The following is an 11,164-nucleotide window of genomic DNA, read 5'->3' as shown; positions in this document are numbered from 1 at the left end:
TTGTTGTCTGATTGCTGATGCTAGAACTTCCAGCACTATGTTAAACAACAGCGGTGAGAGTGGGCATCCCTGTCGTGTTCCTGATCTCAGGGAAAAAGCTCTCAGTTTTTCCCCGTTGAGGATGATGTTAGCTGTGGGCTTTTCATAAATGGCTTTTATGATCTTTAAGTATGTTCCTTCTATCCCGACTTTCTCAAGGGTTTTTATTAAGAAAGGGTGCTGGATTTTGTCAAAGGCCTTTTCTGCATCGATTGACAGGATCATATGGTTTTTCTCTTTTTTTTTGTTAATGTGATGTATCACGTTGATTGATTTGTGAATGTTGAACCAGCCCTGCATCCCAGGTATGAATCCCACTTGATCATGGTGAATAATTCTTTTTATATGCCGTTGAATTCGATTTGCTAGTATCTTATTGAGAGTTTTTGCATCCATATTCATCAGGGATATTGGCCTGTAGTTCCCTTTTTTTTACTGGGTCTCTGTCTGGTTTAGGAATCAAAGTCATACTGGCTTCATAGAATGAGTCTGGAAGTTTTCCTTCCCTTTCTATTTCTTGGAATATTATCTCTGCTTTAAACGTCTGGTAGAACTCCCCTGGGAAGCCATCTGGTCCTGGACTCTTATTTGTTGGGAGATTTTTGATAACCGATTCAATTTCTTCGCTGGTGATGGGTCTGTTCAAGCTTTCTATTTCCTCCCGATTGAGTTTTGGAAGAGTGTGGGTGTTCAGGAATTTGTCCATTTCTTCCAGGTTGTCCAATTTGTTGGCATATAATTTTTCATAGTATTCCCTGATAATTGTTTGTATCTCTGAGGGATTGGTTGTAATAATTCCATTTTCATTCATGATTTTATCTATTTGGGTCCTCTCCCTTTTCTTTTTGAGAAGCCTGGCTAGAGGTTTGTCAATTTTGTTTATTTTTTCAAAAAACCAACTCTTGGTTTCGTTGATCTGCTCTACAGTTTTTTTAGATTCTATATTGTTTATTTCTGCTCTGATCTTTATTATTTCTCTTCTTCTGCTGGGTTTAGGCTGCCTTTGCTGTTCTGCTTCTATTTCCTTTAGGTGTGCTGTTAGATTTTGTATTTGAGATTTTTCTTGTTTCTTGAGATAGGCCTGGATTGCAATGTATTTTCCTCTCAGGACTGCCTTTGCTGCGTCCCAAGCGTTTGGACTGTTGTATTTTCATTTTCGTTTGTTTCCATATATTTTTTAATATCTTCTCTAATTGCCTGGTTGACCCATTCATTCGTTAGTAGGGTGTTCTTTAACCTCCATGCTTTTGGAGGTTTTCCAGACTTTTTTCTGTGGTTGATTTCAAGCTTCATAGCATTGTGGTCTGAAAGTATGCATGGTATGATCTCAATTCTTGTAAACTTATGAAGGGCTGTTTTGTGACCCAGTATATGATCTACCTTGGAGAATGTTCCATGTGCACTCGAGAAGAAAGTATATTCTGTTGCTTTAGGATGCAGAGTTCTAAATATATCTGTCAAGTCCATCTGATCCAATGTCTCATTCAGGGCCCTTGTTTCTTTATTGACCGTGTGTCTAGATTATCTATCCATTTCTGTAAGTGGGGTGTTAAAGTCCCCTGCAATTACCACATTCTTATCAATAAGGTTGCTTATGTTTATGAGTAATTGTTTTATATATTTGGGGGCTCCGGTATTCGGCGCATAGACATTTATAATTGTTAGCTCTTCCTGATGGATAGACCCTGTCACTATTATATAATGTCCTTCTTCATCTCTTGTTACAGCCTTTAATTTAAAGTCTAGTTTGTCTGATTTAAGTATGGCTACTCCAGCTTTCTTTTGGCTTCCAGTAGCATGATAAATAGTTCTCCATCCCCTCACTCTCAATCTAAAGGTGTCCTCAGGTCTTGGGGCGCCTGGGTGGCGCAGTGGGTTAAGCGTCCGACTTCAGCCAGGTCACGATCTCGCGGTCCGTGTGTTCGAGCCCCGCGTCAGGCTCTGGGCTGATGGCTCAGAGCCTGGAGCCTGTTTCCGATTCTGTGTCTCCCTCTCTCTATGCCCCTCCCCCTTCATGCTCTGTCTCTCTCTGTCCCAAAAATAAATAAACGTTGGAAAAAAAAATAAAATAAAAAAATAAAGGTGTCCTCAGGTCTAAAATGAGTCTCTTGTAGACAGCACATAGATGGGTCTTGTTTTTTTATCCATTCTGATACCCTATGTCTTTTGGTTGGCGCATTTAATCCATTTACATTCAGTGTTATTATAGAAAGATATGGGTTTAGAGTCATTGTGATGTCTGTATGTTTTATGCTTGTAGTGATGTCTCTGGTACTTTGTCTCACAGGGTCCCCCTTAGGATCTCTTGTAGGGCTGGTTTAGTGGTGACAAATTCCTTCAGTTTTTGTTTGTTTGGGAAGACCTTTATCTCTCCTTCTATTCTAAATGACAGGCTTGCTGGATAAAGGATTCTCGGCTGCATATTTTTTCTGTCTAGCACACTGAAAATCTCGTGCCAATTCTTTCTGGCCTGCCAAGTTTCAAAAGAGAGATCAGTCACGAGACTTATAGGTCTCCCTTTATATGTGAGGGCGCGTTACCCCTTGCTGCTTTCAGAATTTTCTCTTTATCCTTGTATTTTGCCAGTTTCACTATGATATGTCGTGCAGAAGATCGATTCAAGTTACGTCTGAAGGGAGTTCTCTGTGCCTCTTGCATTTCAATGCCTTTTTCCTTCCCCATTTCAGGGAAGTTCTCAGCTATTATTTCTTCAAGTACCCCTTCAGCACCTTTCCCTCTCTCTTCCTCCTCTGGGATACCAATTATGCGTATATTATTTCTTTTTTAGTGTATCACTTAGTTCTCTAATTTTCCCCTCATACTCCTGGATTTTTTTATCTCTCTTTTTCTCAGCTTCCTCTTTTTCCATAACTTTATCTTCTAGTTCACTATTCTCTCCTCTGTCTCTTCAATCCGAGCCGTGGTGGTTTCCATTTTGTTATGCATTTCGTTTAAAGCATTTTTCAGCTCCTCGTGACTGTTCCTTAGTCCCTTGATCTCTGTAGCAAGAGATTCTCTGCTGTCAGCTATACTGATTTCAAGCCCAGCGATTAATTTTATGACTATTATTCTAAATTCACTTTCTGTTATATTATTTAAATCCTTTTGGATCAGGTCCTTAGCTGTTGTTATTTCCTGGAGATTCTTCTGAGGGGAATTCTTCCGCTTGGTCATTTTGGATAGTCCCTGGCGTGGTGAGGACCTGCAGGGCACTTCCCCTGTGCTGTGGTGTATAACTGGAGTTGGTGGGCGGAGCCGCAGTCAGACCTGATGTCTGCCCCCAGCCCACCGCTGGGGCCACAGTCAGACTGGTGTGTGCCTTCTCTTCCCCTCTCCTAGGGGCGGGATTCACTGTGGGGTGGCATGGCCCGTATGGGCTACTTGCACACTGCCAGGCTTGTGATGCTGGGGATCTGGCGTCTTGGCTGGGGTGGTTAGGCAAGGTGCACAAGGGCAGGAGGGGCAGGCTTAGCTTGCTTCTCCTTAGGTGATCCACTTCAGGAGGGGCCCTGTAGCAGCAGGAGGGAGTCAGATCCGCTGCTGGAGGTTTGGCTCCGCAGAAGCGCAGAGTTGGGTGTTTGCGCGGAGCGAGCAAGTTCCCTGGCAGGAACTGGTTCTCTTTGGGATTTTGGCTGGGGGATGGGCGGGGAAGATGGCGCTGGCGAGCGCCTTTGGTCCCCACCAAACTGAGCTCTGTCGTCCGGGGGCTCAGCAGCTCTCCTTCCCTTTGTCCTCCAGCCTTCCCGCTTTCTGAGCAGAGCTGTTAACTTATGACCTCCCAGCCGCTAAGTCGCGCTTGCTGTGGGAACACAGTCCGTCAGGCCCCTCCGCTTTTTGCAAGCCAGACTCGGGGGCTCTGCTTGGCCGGTGAGCCGCCCCTCCGCCCCGGCTCCCTCCCGCCAGTCCTTGGAGCGCGCACTGCCTCGCCGCCCTTCCTACCCTCTTCCGTGGGCCTCTCGTCTGCGCTTGGCTCCGGCGACTCCGTTCTCCTAATCCTCTGGCGGTTTTCTGGGTTATTTAGGCAGGTGTAGGTGGAATCTAAGTGATCACAGGACGCGCGGTGAGCCCAGCGTCCTCCTACGCCGCCATCTTCCCTCTCCTCACCTTTCTTTCTTATCTCTATTTAAATACAAATTGTGGCTTCATGTTTATTTCTGTTATGGTTAATTTTAATAGGTTCAAGTTTTAGTCTTTAATTATTGACTGACCTTGCGCAAATTTATTAATCACCGTGGGTCTCCATTCTTTTACTGGTTACACGATGTTGGTAAACTTCTCTGACTTAACTCATTCATTTGCACTGAGGTTTATATACTTCAAGAGTTTTTTTTTTTTTGTCCAGGAATGAAAGAAATGCCATATTGCAGTGCTTGCCATATTACCTAACATATTTTAATTATCCAATATATATTTCCTGCTGTATATTAAATGGATAAGAACAGATACTACACTTGATCTTAGCCAAAAGGCTGAGAAGCGATATTTCCTGTTGTATAAAAACATGGTTTCTGTTTGTTTTTTGTTTTTTGTTTCAGAGAGATAGAGATAGAAAATGGGGGAGTGGGGCAGAGAGGAGGAGTGCAGAGACAGAGAGAGAATCCCAAGAACATTCAGCTATCAGCAGGGAGCCCGATGTGGGGTTCAAACCCATGAACCGTGAGATCATGACCTGAGCTGAAATTAAGAGTCAGACACTTAATCAAGCGCCCCCCAAAATATGTGCTTTTTAAAATATCTATTTAGGGCACCCAGGTGGCTCAGTCAGTTAAGTGACCAACTCTTGATTTGGGCTCAGTTCATAATCTTAGGGTTTATGGGTTTGAGTCCCAGATCAGGCTCCCTGCTGATAGCTCAGAGCCTGCTTGGGGTTCTCTCTCTCTCTCTCTCTCTCTGTCTCTGCCCCTCCCCCCACCCTCTCTCTCTCTGTCTCTCTTGCGCGCACGCGCGCACACACACACACACTCTCTCTCTCTTCCTCAAAATAAATAAATTAATTAAAAAAATTTGAATCTATTTAATTTTTCCATTGGGCAAACTTCTGCCATGAAGTGCTCTACTTATCCAAGTCAGCATTGTAAAGTACAGTTTGGGATTGCACGCTCTATTAGTTTCCTGTGGCTACTGTAACAAATTACTGCAAACTAGGTGGCCTAAAAGAGTATAAATTTATTCTTTCACAGTTCTAGAGGAGAAAATTTTCAAACCAAAATGTTGGCATGGCTGGACTCCCTCCAGAGGCTCTAGGGGAGAATCCCTTCTTTGCCTTTTCCAGCTGTGCGTGGCTGTAGGCACTGTTTGACTTGTGACCTCATCACTCCTATATACACCTCTGCAGCCACATGGCTTTCTCTTATTTTGTCAAATCTTCCTTTGTCTCGTTCTTATAAGGATACTTGCTATTGAATTTGAGGTTCATGTGGATAATGCAGAATAAGTGCCTCCTCTCCAAATCTTTAAATCATATATTTTGCTATGTAAGGTAGTATTCATTTTTTAACTATATACAATGATATTCACAGGTTCTGGGATTAAGGGGCAGAAATATGAGGGGGGCTATTATTCAATCTACTATGTACACCAATGACATCACTATTCGAATCACAGACACATACAAAAACATTTATAAGAAGAGGGCCAAGGAAAGACTGTTGCAATTTATAATTTGGAAAATTTTGCCAATATTTACATGATTAGAAGTATAATGACAATATCACTACTTGGTACCTGGGACACTGAGAAACTTACTCAAGACTAATTAGCTATGTGAAGCTGGGCAAGTGACCTCAACCTCCTGAGTCTTTAATTTCACCTATAAAATTAGGGACTTTATCTTGATTCTCAAATTATTTTCAGCAATAATTTTACATTTGCATTATTTACTCAGGGAGCTAAATAAAAATGACCTAGTCTTTCCTTCTTATGATGTAAATTAAACTTTGAAACCTAATGGATATTTTTATGCTTGCATAAAATGATAATATTAGTAAAGTAAGGATTCTGTGGCATCTGTCACATGAATAGAATAATCAGTAATTGCTATATAATTTCCAGAGTGTGAATATTTCTAATTCAGATGATCAGAGAAGGCTTCATAGAGGAAATCTGGAAGGAATCAGTCAGAGAGAAAATAAGGAAGAAGAAAGGAAACAGAAATGCCATTGCCAAAATCCTATAACCCAAGAAGCCCTCCATAGTTCAAACACATTAAATGGACATTTATTAAACATCTTTAGGAACTGAATACTCTTCTATTAAAATGCTTCATTGGAATTGACAAAATCTGAAGCTACAAGCTAACACATAAACTAATATACTGTAAAGCAAACTGATGCAGATTTCAATAGTTTAATGAAATTCAAAGCTACTTTATCTATATAGCAATACTACATAGTCATGAGAATAAAGACATAAATTCTGTACACGAATTGATTACAAGATAAAATACAGATGTATATCTTTGCATCTGTTATCTTCTATATATGTTATGCAATCCAATCCAAATACACATTTCATTGTCTGTTATGACCCCATCATTAACGTAGGCCCTAGAAAACATTTTATGTGTTCCAAGAGCCTATAGTAAGGCAAATATACTATGTGTCATGTCACAAAAGGTAAATAGGGGAGGTGCCCTTGGGTGGCTCAGTCATTTAAGCGTCCAACTCTTGATTTTGGCTCCGTTCATGATCTCATGGTTCATGGGATCAAGCCCTGTGCTGGCTCTGCTCTGTCAGTGCAGAGCCTGCTTGGGATTCTTTCTCTCCCTCTTTCTCTGTCCCTCCCTCTCTTTCTCTGTGTGTCTCTCTGCCTCTCTCTTGCTCAAAAATAAATAAATAAACTTTGAAAAAAAAGGTAAATAGGGTATTGATATGGAAATAGTTTTGAATGCATAAATAGAACAAATAGTGAAACAGATATTTAGGAGTTGGAGAGTAACATTTCTATATAGACTATTTTGGTTCCATGGAATTCTTAATCTAGGTGACTTTATGTAAGTATATATGTAACTAAGTATATATGTAACTAAGTCATTTGTGCCTCCTTATTTGAGATATCCAAGCCAAACCTTGGAAGAATTGGAATAATGCTTACCGGGGCACCTGGATGGCTCAGTCAGTTAAGCTTCTGACTTAGAGGCAGGTCATGATCTCACAGTTCATGGGTTCAAGCCCCATGTTGGGCTCTGAGCTTACAGCTTGCAACCTGGAGCCTGCTTTGGATTCTGTGTCTCCCTCTCTGTCCCTCCCCCACTTGTGCGCTCGCTCACTCTCTCTCTCTCTCTCTCTTACAAAAATAAATAAACATTAATAAATTTTAAAAAAGAATAATGTTTTCTAAGTTAGACATGCCTAAAATAAAATTTCTTCTGAATAATTTTGTCACTTCATTTATAGAGTTATTTTACTTTTCATTCTACATGAAGTTATTCACACACTTAATAATCAATGTGCCCTATTAATAGTAATAATAGGAATGTCTTTCCTATGTAAGAGATTTTTTCCCTGTCACAACACTAAAAGAGAATGCATAAATTACCATTCCTATTGTGCATCTGAAGTTTAGAAAAAGTATGCAAGAGTTAATTGATAAAAGAGTAAAATATATAAGAATAAGAAACAAACTCTTAGTTTTATTCACTTACACTTCTGCTTGTGCACATCCCACCTCAGTGGATGTGATTATTACTCAGTGAACTGTGAACTGTGATTATTACTACTTGTGTAGGATGCTTTATCCACAAATACAACATGAGCAGAGGAGTAATCATTGTGTGTTTGGAAGCTGGGGATGTTGTTTCCACAAACTACTGAGAAAAAGACAAAAAACAAGTCCTATCTTTCCAAAATCTACTGGTAAGTTCGCATTTGAACCTCTTCCTAATAAAATAAGTCAATAAATTCTCTTTGTTTCTCAACAGAGTGAGATTCAGGAAATTAAATAGTGTCCCTGTCATTCTGCATTGATAATACAATACTTTCTGTGGATGTGAAAAGAAAAAAAAATGCTTTATCTCCTTAAAAAATGAGAATAATGAAACATACACTATAACATATGAGAAAGAAATGATCTTCCAAGAGAGAAAACAGTACAAGGATACAATTGTAACTGTCATCATCAGACATGCAAGTGCCTGACTTTACTAGTAATCCAAAAGTTCCATTGCAGGAACAAAAGGAAAAGAACAACAATTCATAGAATCACCATATAAATATAAGTCAAATAAGTCCACTCAATTGGTTGTCATTTATTTGGCTAGCAATGCTAAAGAAGTACATTTTTTTCCTATATTTACATAGTGTAATATTTTTAATATATGTTTCCCAAACACTGAAACCATAGAACCGAATCATTTACAATTATGTTACGTTCAAAGAGGTACTCTTTTCTTGGAAGAGGCAACCAAAAATAGTAAAGTTGAACAGTTTATAAAAAGTAACTAGGGAATCAAACAGCTTCATCAGGAAAAGTTCTTCTGCCTGTTAAACTGAAGTCTGTAGAGGATATTATATTGTAGATTTCTGGGTGTAAAATGTAACAAATGTAAAATGAAGCAAAAATGTTAATTTCACAATTAAGTCTATGAAATTATACTGAATGGATATGCATTATTTCCTTACTCTATTATTCTTTCTCAAAATTTGTAGAGGTATAAAATTTATTGGTCAGCATAATTTCTCTCCATATACAAATACTGGCAGGCCAGAAATCCTGAAGAAAAACAGTGAACCTAATTGTTACAATTTCAAGACAGATTCATATGGAAATAAATTATTTTTCAGACTCCAAAGTTAGTTACAAATTGCTGTTTGTGTAAAATTAAATGAAACGGCATTGATTTTCTACACATAGTTTACAAGTGTAATTGGGCATATGCAGAAATTTTCTATTGTTTTTCTGCTTGTGAAGTACTATACTGATGCATTTATATAAGCAACTGGAGCATTGAGACATAATCACCTGCCACATAATTTTAATTGCTCTTTAAAAGCCCTAAACTATCCGTTCAAATCTAACTAGTTGGTGGTGTCACATGAAGAAATTATACTTCCAGCTGCTGCAAGAACTTCTCAATGTCAAGTTCAAACAATAATATTCTGGGTTCTTTTTTCCAAGTAAAAAGTGAAATAAGAAAAATATATAAGAAATCAGAAATGTTTTCCAGTCTTAAAATTAAAAGACATTTAAATACCATCAGTTGCTATTATGAACATCTTCCACACATGCCCTAGCATTTTATATTTAAAATTGAATATAGGGAATAGCTGGCCATAACTATGTGAATCCAACCCAACCAAAATGTAGTCTATTTCTGCAGATAACAAATATATATATATAGGTATAAATATATATATATATAAATGTAAATGCTAAAAATTATATATATATATATAGTGTGTGTGTATATATAAATATAAAAAAATATATATATATACATATATATATATTTAAACACTATTAACCATTGCCAAGTGCTACATATTTTCAGCATTGTGTAAAGAAAGTTTTATGCCTTGGTAATTTTAATAAAATATTTCTTTAAGTTACAAAATCATGAAATGAATTTCTCCTCTAGAAGACAAAACACACTTGAGTAGAAACTTTTACTTTCTACAATGTGTTTTTATATAACATTACAGAAGTTGTACCATTTTCTTGAGAAAATAGTCTAATAATGTTTATTAGAAATAAGAATTTCAAATTTTGACAATAAATTAGATTAACTAATTCCTATAGAATATAGATACCTCATGTACTATACATTATGTTTCATAAACAAACAAAAATAAATTACTTTTCTTGGTAAAATTCCTTAATGAGATAAAGAGTAAATCATTCTTCCAAATATGTCATGATTGTGATATCATGTATCATAAACACTGATTAATAAATCTCAGAAAAGTATCAAGAACAGAATAGCTATGACATAAAAATTAATAATATGTTCCAATTTCAAGTTATCAATATGAGACTATATCGCAGAAAATATCTTACATCATCTAGACATTTTAGTTATCCTTAGCTACACACCATGAAGTAGATGTATTTATTGTTCTGTCAACAACCTAGATTGTTGTCTTTAACTTTATTTTCTCTGACTAGTTGGGAAATTCTGTTCTTATTTTGACATGTTTGTGTGACTAATAATATAAAGCTAGAAGCCAGAAAAAATCCTATTACTAACTTATGTACCTAGGCAGGTATGTATTTTTTGTTCCAATAGGACTTAAAGGGACATACTGAAATACGTACAACATCAAAAATTATTGAAACACTTGTAATAAGAAAAATGAGAGTTAAAAAAATTACACTGTTGGAAACTAGATAAAAATTTCAAGAGTCATAGTTTACCAGACGGTAAAGGACCTCCTGTTAGGGGTACTGGTATTCATCTTCTGAGACTATATGCTTTAGATATAATCTCAATTAGATTGTATTACTGATTAATTATTTTGTATTTCTGGATATCAGTAGGTATAACATAGGACATGTGAATTTAAATGGCTTATAAAACAATTTGATTAAAGATAGTATTAAATGAAAATCCATAATAAATATGGTGATTCATGATAGACAAATAAAAAATGCCATTAAATAAAGTAGAATAGAAAATATAATAATAGGAGATGTAACAGAGAGCTGATTATATATATTGTTTAAATATAAAATGGATTAAAATGAGAGAAGTTAATATAAGTGTTGGCGAGAGAAATGCTCCGAATGTAAGAAAAAAGAAGAACATATACAAAAATAAAGTAATATGGGACCTAAATCTAATTTGATAGACAACACCTTAAATACATAAAGTAAATAGCTCCTGGATTGTTTTAATTCTTTGCTTAATTATTTTTATCCTTACAGTAACTTCTTAAAATAGAAAAGACAGATATTATTACTTTACTACTTTACAGTTAAGAAAACTGTAGCTGATAGATTTTACCCACAATGGCAACACATATGGCTACTTTAGCACTTCACTCCTGATCAAAATAGTCAATTTAATGAAAGAGTAGCCACTATTTCAGATTATGTATGCATTTTATATCTGATGCAAGTTGTTGCTCTCTGGATATAGCAGAATAAGAAGTTTTAGGAGGTATTAATTGTGAAATGAAATCTTGTGATA

General features: G+C 37.1%; 1 pseudogene; it reads right to left on the bottom strand.

Annotated features, from left to right (window-relative positions):
- Nucleotides 1-4,387: 4,387 nt before the first annotated feature.
- Nucleotides 4,388-4,520, bottom strand: LOC121016191 (uncharacterized; annotated as a pseudogene).
- Nucleotides 4,521-11,164: the final 6,644 nt, after the last annotated feature.

The sequence above is a fragment of the Herpailurus yagouaroundi genome, unplaced genomic scaffold (genome assembly GCF_014898765.1).
Source record: "Herpailurus yagouaroundi ecotype Mexico unplaced genomic scaffold, PumYag 209, whole genome shotgun sequence".
NCBI classification, from domain to species: domain Eukaryota; kingdom Metazoa; phylum Chordata; class Mammalia; order Carnivora; family Felidae; genus Herpailurus; species Herpailurus yagouaroundi.
Note: the sequence above shows the minus strand (reverse complement) of the source record. Positions and strands in the feature narration are given on the sequence as shown.